Source organism: Podarcis vaucheri (genome assembly GCF_965113315.1).
Source record: "Podarcis vaucheri genome assembly, chromosome: 1".
Classification (NCBI taxonomy): Eukaryota; Metazoa; Chordata; class Lepidosauria; order Squamata; family Lacertidae; genus Podarcis; species Podarcis vaucheri.
Window position 1 is genome coordinate 102,530,747 of NC_138759.1, and position 12,897 is coordinate 102,543,643.

Genomic DNA, 12,897 nt, shown 5'->3' on the forward strand with positions numbered 1-12,897 from the left:
AGTCCTTTCCAAAGGTTCCTTGATTAAATTTCTGGCTAATATTATTTCCATCTGCTTCTGAGCCAAATTCTCTGCATCCCCCCACCCCCGAGCGTTCTAAAAAATAAAATAAAATTCTATAGTCTTTCTCTCTGGCCCCTTCCCTTCCACACCCCAATTGCCTTTCTGTTGCTCTGGTGAAGGCAAGCTGAGCATCAAAACAATGGGAAAGGCATCTAGGAAAAGAGTCACTGCTTCTCACAGCTCAGTGTGCATGTTGCTCATCAAACTCAGCAGTAGCTGCTGTCGGAACACTAGGGGGTGTGTGCTAGCTAGGATTCAGGATCTTCAGCACCTCCTAACAGTAGTGTGTGTGTGTGTGTGTGTGTGTGTGTGCGCACACACACACACACACACACACACACACATGCTTTGGCGGTGGACTGTCCCAGTTCCAGGTGAGTAGACACACGGTTACAGTGTTAGCTCAATTGAGCTAGGGAAGGTGTGGTCAATTCTCCTGCATGGCTTTTGTAGACTGCAGCCTTTTGTAGACTTGGAGAAGGTCCCAAATCCACAGACCTAGAGAGGGAGTCTGGAACCCCTTCACATCTTCCATCGTGAGTAACACATGACTCTCAGACGACGACAAGTAACATATTTTGTCATCAAATTTAGACTCGTCCACATCTGAGGATGAGTTTGTGGTGTTTTAGCAGTCCCCATGTCTAGTCTCAAGCATGGCCCCTCGATTCTTTTGTTTAAATCAGGGGATCTCAACGCAGATAAAAAGCACCTTATTGTTGGACCTTTCAGCTGAGATACTTGTGCAAAGTAAGGCTTTGGGGTCTCATCCCTCAGCATTGAGTGGTCAGGAGAGCATCCATCCTCCAGGTCCCCCAAGTAACATGCTAAGACTGAAACAGTACTCCTTTTCTGAAGAGGATGTGGAAGGCTCTTCAGAGCTAAAGACAAGCTCTGATAAAATGAACAACACCTGCACATAGATAACTTTTGCCTAGCAAACGACCGCCTGGATCTATTTCTGTTATCCTGAGTTAGAGGATAGGGAATGAAGTGATGGGTCTGAGATGGAGGAGGAGCATACTTGAATTATTAGTCAGTTTTGGAAAACCGTTTACTTACCATTATTATGTAAAACATTGATGCTCTTGGGACCTCAATGCCTCATCTCTTCAGCACACAACATTTAGGGGCATGAGTTTTGCCAGACCTGATGCCTTCTGGAAAAGGCATTTTTTGTACCTCCCCATTTAAGAAACTAGTCAAAGCTGCATAGACCATGCCTTTGCAAAGGAAAAGAACTGTAGCATCTGCTGACTAGGTTTATATTCTAGATCAACCTTTCCTGGATATTCATAATAAACTATGACTGACAGTATAGTCTGTGGAGCGGAGCTATTAACTATGGATTTCCAACATTATTTGGCATAAAAGGTTAAACGCCACTTATACAATGATTCCCTTTATTTCAAATACTGAAAAAGGCTATGTTTTGCCATAATTTCTGAAAGTATAATAATGGTAATAATGTGGATTTGTACACCTGCTGAACTGTATGTGCAATCTTTAAAACTAAAAACGAGACGGAATTCAGACACACAGCAGAACAAAGCAATGGAAATGTAATGTCTGCTGGAGGATCTTAGTAGTACAAGTATTTTGTAGTATCAGTGTACAGCATGCTTTTTTCAGTCACATAAACTAGTAATTCTCATGTCCTTCCATGCTCAAACATAAACAATGGGGAGGGAAATCTAGGAAAGCAAATACAGTTTAAATCTGGGTACCATGGGAAAGCGTGTTCTCCTTCATGGAGAGCACGTGTTGCGGTGGGGGCCGCCAGGACACTCCAAAGTTGGGGGCGGGCTAACTGATTGTTGGCCACTGATGCGATTGGGGCTTCCCTTGTTGTTGGGAAGAAATTAATGTTGCCATTTATTGATTGACAGCCAGAAATGCTAAAACTCCTTGCACGAGGCTAGGGCTTCCTCTTTTCGCCCGTGCAGCAGATTGCCCGTCCCTCCCTCCCTACAATAGGGTTGTTCGCTTTGACCTTGCTATGCCTGTCATGGGGTCGTCTGCTTTGGAGCGGGGGCCTGGTAGGAATTTTGTCCATCTGGCTGATTGGCTGGGGCCATTTGGTTTTTGCCTACTGCGTAGCAAATCGTCACAACTTGTAAGGTTGCGGTTAGGCATTGGTTTATGGTTTGGTTTGTTGAGGGGTATGGATTGGCTGTGCCTGCCCCTCTAATGCTGCTGCTGCAAGGGATTCCGTTAAAGGAATTGGGGGCTAACTATTGCTTGTCCACGCTGTCAAGGGGGCTCGGGCCATAGCAATGAGCTCCTGGTTGCATTTGGGGTGAGGGCAGATTCCCTGCTCTGCGTAACCCCCAAGTGTATTCCCCCATTCTGACTTTCGCATTGTGCGGAATGTCAGTCTGTCCCCCACGGTGGGGGCAGATAGTCGCAACCAATACCTAAGCAACCACTCACAAATTTGTATTTTAATAAAGTTGTGGCCAAAATTATGCCAAAAACCTTAAACAAAAATTCTTTGTGATGTGTGAGTTATTGGGGTAGACCTGGGGACCTCGACACGCAAATGTGAAACCTTCAAAATTAGCCTTAGTATTTAGCATTTACAGTGGTACCCCGCAAGACGAACGCCTCGCAAGACGGAAAACCCGCTAGACGAAAGGGTTTTCCGTTTTGGAGGCGCTTTGCAAAACAAATTTCCCTATGGGCTTGCTTCGCAAGACGAAAGCCCATAGGGAAATCTCCGGGGACCTCTTTTAAATGCTAGCGGTGGGGAGCAAAGCCTTTCCCCCCCCCTCCGGCCTTCAGAAGAGGTCCAGGAAGGCTGGCGGGGGCCGAAAGGCTTTGCTCCCCAGCGCCAGCATTTTAAAAGCAGTCCGGGATAGCAGGGAAGCGCTTCCTGCTATCCCGGACGGCTTTTGAAGGCAGGAGAGTCTCCGCCAGCAGCGGCATCGCTGCCGCTGCTGGCGGACAGATCCGCGAAGCCAGGGCGCGCTGCGCGCAGGCTTCGGCATGCCGGCAAGTCTCCGCCAGCAGCGGCATCGCTGCCGCTGCTGGCGGAGAGATCCGCGAAGCCTGGGCGCGCTGCGCGCAGGCTTCGGCATGCCGGCAAGTCTCCGCCAGCAGCGGCATCGCTGCCGCTGCTGGCGGAGAGATCCGCGAAGCCTGGGCGCGCTGCGCGCAGGTTTCGGCATGCCGGCAAGTCTCCGCCAGCAGCGGCATCGCTGCCGCTGCTGGCGGAGAGATCCGCGAAGCCTGGGCGCGCTGCGAGCAGGCTTCTGCATGCCGGCAAGTCTCCGCCAGCAGCGGCATTGCTGCCGCTGCTGGCGGAGAGATCCGCGAAGCCTGGGCGCGCTGCGCGCAGGCTTCTGCATGCCGGCAAGTCTCCGCCAGCAGCGGCATCGCTGCCGCTGCTGGCGGAGAGATCCGCGAAGCCTGGGCGCGCTGCGCGCAGGCTTCGACATGCCGGCAAGTCTCCGCCAGCATTTTAAGATCGCCCCGGACAGCGGAGAAGTCCTCCGCTGTCCCAGGGTTTTTTAAAATGCTGGGGGTGGGAAGAAAAGCCCTTGTCCCCCCCCCCAGCCTTCAGAGGAGGTCCGGGGACAGACTGTCCCCGGACCTGGTCTGAAGTCGGTTTCCCTAGGAACGCATTAATTGATTTTCAATGCATTCCTATGGGAAACCGTGCATCGCAAGACGAAAAACTCGCAAGAAGAAAAAACTTGCGGAACGAATTAATTTCGTCTTGCGAGGCACCACTGTATTTGGGACTTTAAGATTAGTCCTTGTATTGATTTCGAGCAATCACATCCTTGTGTTTTTCTGCTTTTTGCTTCCTACGTCACCAGGATGTTCCAGGTCTCCAAATAAGGGACTGAGACAAAAGTGAATTTGTCTATGTCAGAGTATTCCATTTTATAGCTGATTTAAATGCAGAACAATTTGCTGTATCCCATACAATCAAATAGAGTAGAATTTAACTGCTGTTGAAGTTGCAGGTGTTATGCTGTGTCTGGAAGGTCTTTACTCCTCGTTTGAATCAAGGATGACACCCAGTGGCCATACAGGGTCATTCCAACATATAAACTGGTATTAAGATTTCATTTCCTTGCCTTTTAGCCTCCTCTTAAAGAAGTAATTAAATTCCTATCCACTTGATCTTCCTGATGCCATTTAAATGATTTGATCAATTGCTTTCATCCAATGACCAATCTTATGGCTACCCTTTCCCCTGCCCATTATAGATTTGTTTATAATTTCTCATCTTTCGTATTCTCTTCACTTTATTGATATTTATAGGAAAGTAATTTTTCTGAAATTTATTAAATTACAATGTATGCTGTAAATTATAGCTTTCTTTAAACAAAATGCCAATGGGGTAAGCCACAGAAGAGTCCTTATTCTTGTCCACCTGTCAAGGAAGTTTAATATTTAATACGACTTAACAAGATGTATTAAGATGCAATCTTGGTCTCTAATGTAATTTATCTTGCTTTGGATCAGATATGCACTTTATATTTTTTCAAAAACACAGGGCATAAAACAACACCATTAGCTACAAACCTTTTTTTTTTTTTTTTTTTTTACATTTCTGGAACACTCAAGTATTCCCTGTCTTGCCTTGTATTTTTCAAGCCCTAGAAACCACAAATGCATCTTAGCAAATGGTGATGTTATTAATGTATCTTGTGAAAGCCGGACTGATGTAATGGCTAGTCTTTAGCTGAAACTGGAGTGACAAAGTTCAAATTTCTACTCAGTCCTGAAGCTTATTGGGTAATCTTGGGCTAGCCATATTCCCTGATACTGTTGTTATAAAAGTAAAAATGGGCTGTGGGCTGGGAGGGAAAAATCATGTATGATAGCCTGAGATCCTTGATAGGATAAAAAAATCAGTGAATAAGTTAGGGGCTGCGAAGCATATCTGTATGGGAATTTCCATGCTTTCAGTTCAGCGCATTATTGAAAAACACAGGGAACCCAATTTTCCTAGACTGGGAAATATTCCTAGAAGTAACAAGTATATTGATATGTGATGATATACTATAGATGGCTCTACCATTCTTACAGGCCACCATCAATTGTTTGGACATGGAGCTCCAGAGAGGAATATATGAACTATACTGTTTGATAGCCATTAGATGTTCAATGACATCCATAAAAATATTGAAACAGATTCTAGCTGGAAAAGTGTTCCAGTGAGCACATAAGCATCAGTCTAGGATACCGTTCTAGCTTATTTGTATTTATTTTATTTGTACAGTTTGTATCTTTGGCCTCTTGCTTCTCTCCACAAGACAGACTACAAAAGAACTGCTGCTGCCCAGCAGATAGTACTGTTAACATTCTTTTAAATTGCTTTTAAATTGTGTTTTTATTATATATATTTTTTACAAAAATGAATTGTTTTTAAAGGTTTTTATGTGTTTTGAGGGGGGTTATTTGGCTGTTTCAGCTTATATATTTTTTGCTTATGTATTTTGTGTTTTTATTTTGCAATTTTATCTTGTGAACTGCCCTAAGACCTTCAGGTATTGTTGTTGTTGTTTAGTCGTGTCCGACTCTTCGTGACCCCATGGACCAGAGCGCACCAGGCACTTCTGTCTTCCACTGCCTCCCACAGTTTGGTCAAACTCATGCTGGTAGCTTCGCAAACACTATCCAACCATCTCGTCCCCTTCTCCTTGTGCCCTTCATCTTTCCCAACATCAGGGTCTTTTCCAGGAAGTCTTTTCTTGTCATGAGGTGGCCAAAGTATTGGAGCCTCAGCTTCAGGATCTGTCCTTCCAGTGAGCACTCAGGGCTGATTTCCTTAAGAATGGATAGGTTTGATCTTCTTGCAGTCCATGGGACTCTCAAGAGTCTCCTCCAGCACCATAATTCAAAAGCATCAATTCTTCGGCGATCAGCCTGCAGGTATAGGGTATTATATAAATTCAATTAAATAATAATAATAGTTATCATGGGTCAGCTCATGACAGTTTAAAATATGATAACAAAGACAAAAAAGCTATAATTTAAAAGAATTCCTCACTTACGTGAGGAATTATGAAAAAAGAATGAATTGTATTTGATGAAAATAATTGATATAGGGGCTCAAAGTAGAGCTGTTGCCATATTTCACAGAAGACATTTTTCTGATAAAATTTCTGAGATTTTTTTCTGAAGGCTGCTTTGCCGAATTTCCTCCTAATACTCTTCTCTGCTTTTGTGATGCCCAGCAAGCCACATCTACTAAGGCAGTTGCTGCTGCTTGCACTCGTTGCAGCAGAAGCAGCCACATTACCTTTGGGGCTGGAAAAAAAATGCTTTGCTACTGTCACTGGTAATAGTGAGTTATACCTCCAATAAATTGTTGGAGAATTTCTCTTTCTCCTCTCCAAAGAGATTTAGTGAAATGGGTCCCTCGTTTTCTCTACTTGCAAATAAGGTGGGTAATTTCTAGAGTCCATTTGTACACAGCTCTAGTTCAAAAAAGTGTAGAGTCCTGTCACTCCCATAATGATGTTTTTGGAGACACATTGTTAACCTGTTCCTTCCCCTTCTTCATCTCTACACCCAGTGTTTTTTTCAGGGGATACCCAAGGGTACGTAGTACTGGCACCTCTTTTTTGTTATTAAAAAGTGTGGCACTTACTGTAACTTCATGGTGAGTATACTGGCACCTCTTTTTCTATTTTAAAAGCCCTTGTCAGGATACCGTCAGCTGCTCCTGGCTGGTTGCCCAGGAAAGCGTAAAGACAAGAAAATGTTTCTTACCATCCTTTGTTATTCAATATTTACAGAGAGAGGCATAGAACCCAGCCTCTTGGATAATGGCATTGTCCTGAGTGAATCTCCACCACCCCATCTCTCCCACTTCCTCATTCATCACTTCTGCAGGTGTTGCTACGTTCCTTCTGTCTTTGAGCTCTTGGCTCTCCTACTTTCAAGGCTCGCTGGGTTCTGGGAGATGGAGGGTCTGGGATGCTTTCAAATGACACTTTGTCAGTCAGCTGTCGCTCCGCTTCCTCCCTCTCCTCCTCCTCCTCTCCCATTATTTCCCAACTTTCCCCCTCATATGCCTCTGAGCTGTGACCTCCCACAAACCACTGTTGTAAATTTATACTGTCTTCCTCTTCCTCCTCCCTGGTGGGGATGTGATCTCCACCATTCCTCCTCTGCCCAGTCCCTGACAGCAACAATTGAAAGGGCCCAGTCTCTGGCTACAAACAATTATCCCCATCTAGCTGGAGAAAGCTCAAAGGAACCTTTGATCAACCTTATTTGAGATGGGGGGACTCATATTATGAACTCCTGCATCTCAAACATTTTTCCATTCTTAAACCCAGCACTTATTTTCAATGGCAATGCTGAGCTGTTCAACATGTGAAGCATGTAAGAGTAGAACATGTTGTGTATATCTAGCATATTAATGCTTTTTTTTTCATCCCAGCTAGGTCTGATTCAGACAGAAGCTCATGCCATTACTGCATTTCTTCCACCTGTTTGCAGATTTCCTGTTTGAGCAACTTCAGTCCTATGGGCACACATAATCTAATGAACAGGGTACATGCAGAAACTCATGACTGCAATTGCAGGAATTATTGTTACACAAAATGTTTGCCCTATGCATTTATGTATTATGCACAGTGCTATAAACATACAGATACATATAAGACCAAGGGTAGATGTTCAAGCCCCGTACTATCAAATTGAGGGAAACTGGCTACTATAGCACTAGGCAGAGTATGTCCCAACCCTCAGTAATGGCAACTGATTTCTGCATATATGAGATGCAGTGGGTTTTCTGGTCACAGACATCACAATAATTTGTACACAGGTAAACAGCGGGGCCTATTGAGTGCCTCAGTCAAATCAGTGCAGCTGTATTACATCACAGGAAGGGAACAACCCCTCCCAGCATATCAGAAATGGCACCTGTTGCTCCAGTGGTGAGACTCTAAAAGTCAATCCTATAAAGTGATGTCAGTTCATAGTGGTTCGTAGAATGGCTCAGTAAGTTATGGCTTTCTTTCCCTTTTTATAATCAAACAATAAGAAGGTGAAAAGCATTAAAAGCAGGATCTCTGCCAGAACCAAATGAATAATTAGCATCTATCTTCACTAAAGATATTGGTGAGGTACTCATATCTTAAATTTAATGAATCCCCACACATCAGAAGCTTCGTGTAAGAGGTTTTAGAGTAAATAGATTAAGCAGCAATATGTCGCTAGGTATAGATTGGGTCTGGAAGGTCTCAATTTTAAAATTGCTGAACCACACATTTTGAAATGTAAATGTCTCTTAACACCAGCCTCTCTTTTAGAGGGTGAGATGATAGCTAAAGGAATACCATTATTATTATTATTTTAAATGCCTGGAAACTTCAGGCTGCTGAACATGATTTCAAGACAATGCAAATTAATAGGGAGAGGATATACCGTATTTTTCGCTCTATAACACGCACCTGACCATAACACGCACATCGTTTTTAGAGGAGGAAAACAAGGGAAAAAATATTCTGAATGAAACAGTGGACGTATCATTTTTGTGCTTCATGCTGTGGCCACAGACATGTGATCTGATGGTGAATTTGGGGTGACCCAATGCAAAAATCCTGAGAATCCCTGTGGATCCATGCTTTGTAACCACGTTTTTGCACCATTGCAGCCCCAGGCAACAGTGGGTGCGTGATTTTTTTTTGGGGGGGGCAGGCTGTAGCCATGGACATGCTATGTGCTCTGATGGTGAATTTTGGCTGACCCAATGCAAAGATCCTGAGGATCCATGTGGATCCATGCTTTGTAACCACGTTTTTGCACCATTGCAGCCCCAGGCAACAATGGGTGTGTGATTTGGGGGGGGGGGCAGGCTGTAGCCATGGACATGCTGTGTGCTCTGATGGTGAATTTGGGGTGACCCAATGCAAAGATCCTGAGGATCCATGTGGATCCATGCTTTGTAACCACATTTTAAGTGGGGAGGGAAGGAAAAACACAAAAGGGCTAAGAATGCAGGAGTGGGGTATAACGGGAGGGAGGAAAGGAAGGCAAAAGTTTCCCCCCACCCACCCACACAAGCCAGCCACTGTTTAAGGATTTCATCCTTTTAAATGGAAGAAAGCATATTTGAATGCTGTGTGTCTCCAAAAACAAAAAGCAGGAAGTCAAATCAGAATTTTAAGCCGAACCTGTAATCTCTCTTCCCTTCACAAACATTGTTCCTCCGGAGCAGGGACAGGATAGAACGACGCTCTGCTTTCCTCTCTACTTGCCTGGAGGGGAGGGGCTTTCCCTGCTCTTTGTTCCATTTGAGCAAACACAGCAAGGAAACAGAGCAGGGAGGGCAGTAAGACCCTGAGGCAGAATGCAGGAAAGCAGCAACTTCCTGTCTCACGGAGCTCCCTTCTCCCTGAAGCGCGGTTTGATTTTTGCCTTATTTTTCGGCTCCAGGGACCACACATTCGCTGCATAACACGCACAGACATTTCCCCTTCCTTTTTAGGAGAAAAAATCTGCGTGTTATAGAGCGAAAAATACGGTATATAAAATTGTGCATAATTTGAGAAAAGTGAAGAGGGGATATTTTATCCTTTTACATAGTGCTAGATATGAAAAGATACTAAAGTGAGGACACATCAAGTGCCATGTGTTCTAAGCAAGTTGGATGAAGCAGAACTGAAGGATATAAAGGAGTAGTTAGGAAAGGTCAGAAGTGTATTAACTAGTAGAAAGAAGCACTCTAAAGCCATTGCTTATGGTAATGCAGGAAAGGCTTTATGGACTAAATGATTCTCAAAATAATCTTGAGGGATGGTGGAAATAGGTGCTTTGTAAAGAGAGAGAGAACAGAACCTTTATTCGTATAGAGTTGGGTAAAGGAAAGCAAAAAAGGGAAAGGTGACAAAAGGCTAGCAACTGGAAGTGAATAGGCTGATCTGAACAACTCTTGCTGATCTGGACACAGCAAGCAGAACTCAGTTCCAGCACCTCTCATTTGGACACCATTGCCTTTATAAGAGAACAAGGGAGACATTCATGGTGTTACATTCTATAGGGTGAATTCAAAAGATTAAACTTGCAAGTTCTAGTTCAGCCCGTTAACACTTTGAAGAAGAGCCTTCCTGGATTAGATTGAAGTCCTAGTTCAGGTTCCCATCATATCAAAGTAAATGACTCTGAGAAGCACAAAAGCAGGACTTAGGGGCAATAGAGCTCTGCTATTGTTGTAGCTTCCCTAACCCTCCTACCCAGCAACTCATGACGGAGGCCTCTTATCCTGGAAGGCGTATATAGTCATCATAATGAGTAGTAGCCATTGATAGCCTTTTCCTCCAAAAATTTATCTAATCCAATTTTAAGATTGGTGGCTATTACCACATTCTGTTGTAGCAAAGTATATGCAATCTACAAACTTTCGTCTATGCATGACAGCAGGTATATATGACTAGCTCATCATAGACTATGGCAGCTGAGAGGTATTTCCCTGTAGCAACCATGTGCTGATGTGAGAATGGTCCCTGTTCATGTCATAAATGTGTGTTGAACTGTGACTTATGTGCATTGTGAAAGTTGATCTTACTGCGATGTCTGCAGTGGGATTGTAAACAGTATTTCGATACCGTATTTTTCGCCCTATAGGACACACTTTTCCCCCTCCAAAAATGAAGGGGAAATGTGTGTGCGTCCTATGGGGCGAATGCAGGCTCCTTGGCTTCAGCGATAGCAACATGAAGCCTCTGAAGCCTGCGCTCCGGAGGCTTTGCGTTGCTTTTGCTGAAGCCAGGAGAGTCTGCTCTTTGAGGCTGGCGGTGGGGGAAAGCAGCGCTTCCCCCCCCCACCAGCCCCACAAGCTGGGGGGGGGCAGCGGGAAGGCACGTGATGCCTTAGCGCTGCTCCCCGACCCGGCTTTGAGGCTGGCGGTGGGGGAAAGCAGCGCTCCCCCCCACCGCCAGCCCCACAAGCTGAGTCGAAAAGCCCGCAAGCTGAGTCGAAAAGGGTGTGCGGCTTCTGCGGGCTTTTCTATGAGTTGGGGGAATTCCCTGTCTGCTGCTACCAGAGCTGCGGGGGGGGGGGGTGGGAATCATATTTTTTCCCTTGATTCCCCCCCCCCAAAAAAAACTAGGTGCGCCCTATGGGCCGGTGCGCCCTATAGGGCGAAAAATACGGTATATGGACTAGTAGCCAGAAATGCAAGGGCTATGGGAATTCAGAGGTGTAAATTTTGGTGGTTGGATGTGGAGTAAAAAGACAAGCATCATTATGTTTTTAGCATCTCCAAAACGTAGGCTGATCAAAGTGAGGGACAGCTGACTTACTGCCATGCGATGCAATCATTAATGACTTTAGCTTATGGTAGGTATCCATGGCAGGATATTTATGATCATTAATTTACCTTAAGTAAGGCACGTCCTGAAGCCAGGGTAGGGGTAGCATGTTTGCTGTTGCAGCTTCGTGGTTCAGGCAGCACAACAAAAGTCTTTTTTTCTGAGCAATTGAGTTCTGGGGTGGGAACAACTTTTCCTAAGCTGAATGCTTTCCAAATGTACAATTCAAAAAGATGAAAGGGTTATAAATATATGTAAAGCAGGCAAGAGAATAATAGATAAGCTTCAGCAGAGGATTAAAGCAAAACAGTACACCGCCTAGTATTAAAATGAAAGGATTTATTATGAAGTCTTAAACTTATCACAGGCTTACCAGCAGGTAGGGTCTTGAAATAAAACAGAGTTTTCTGCGATATTTTGGTGGGATGCTGTACCGAGAAGAAACATGTTTTAAAACCATCAATATTTTTTTTTTTAAAAAATGATAGAAATAAACAGCTATTCAAAGTTTAGTGGTGGTGGGGTGGGTAGGGAGAGACATACCTTGCACAGCAGGCTCCTGGTTTGAAGGAAAGCTTATAATACATTCAGATGACTTCTTGGCTGTCAACGAGGTGAATTGCTTTCATTCTTGTGCTTTATTCTTTTATTCTTCTGCTTCAGACTACAGTTCATAAGTATGTTTTTTCCTTCATGTGTGGCTAACCTGCACCAGGGTTAGAAAGAGAAATAAGCAACTGCATGGCTTCAATGATGCTGTGTCAAAAGCATAACAGGGCATCACTGTCACGTGCTCTGGAAAATGCCTTATTTGAAGTGGGATTTGAAACAGGAGAGATGTCATGACTTTTACAATGAAATCTTATCTGTGTACACACAAACACACACACATTTATTCTGATAATAAATAAATGACTTGACCTGAAGGCTTCTATTTCAAGTGTATAACCAAGTCAGCTTTGATTAACATCCCTAAAAGTTGTTGTCACTGGAATGAGATGAAAGAATTTAGTGGTAATATAGAGGATGTCCTTGGAAAGATTTGCTTCTATTACTGATAGACTGTAATTGTTTCTTAAGAAGGGTCATGTGAAAGCAGAGCAAGGGGATTCTAATGACAGTAATTTACAAAGCTAATAAAGGAAATGGTTTCTAACTATTTAGATGCTGGTGGTTTAGACGGCATTTGTATTGAGGCTTTGCACAAAAGGAAAGAAAGTGAATTTCTCATCTGAGCAGCTACCCATTTCTCATATAATGTTGCAAGATAACATTAAAATGTTCATGGGCTGTATCAAAATTTTACACCAACTTCTTAAAGTACCCTTGACTGTACTCAAAAATAAGCTATTTTTGCTGCCAAATGAAGAGGGGGGAGCATTTTAAGTGCCTCTAGCTCATTTGAAAACCAAAAGTTAAAACTTCCCCTGAGTAGAGGCAGTTTAGGAATAAAGGCTTTGGCTAATTAGGTTTAATGGGACATTGTCTTGGGAGATGTGATTGATTAGGCCAATCTAGACACAGAATAGGCCTGCAGGGTTTAATTCTT

The 12,897-nt window shown here is 43.9% G+C and overlaps 1 protein-coding gene and 1 long non-coding RNA gene across 6 annotated transcripts in view; one reads left to right on the plus strand and one right to left on the minus strand.

Moving 5' to 3' along the window:
* KYNU (kynureninase) overlaps nt 1-12,897 on the plus strand; it is a 91,937-nt gene that overhangs the window by 63,235 nt on the left and 15,805 nt on the right. The gene's annotated exons all lie outside the window — the stretch shown is intronic.
* On the minus strand, nt 11,668-12,054 carry LOC309519371. The gene is made up of 2 exons (XR_014213824.1): nt 11,892-12,054; nt 11,668-11,776 (listed from the first exon to the last, which is right to left on the minus strand). It is a non-coding gene; the product is annotated as an uncharacterized lncRNA (long non-coding RNA).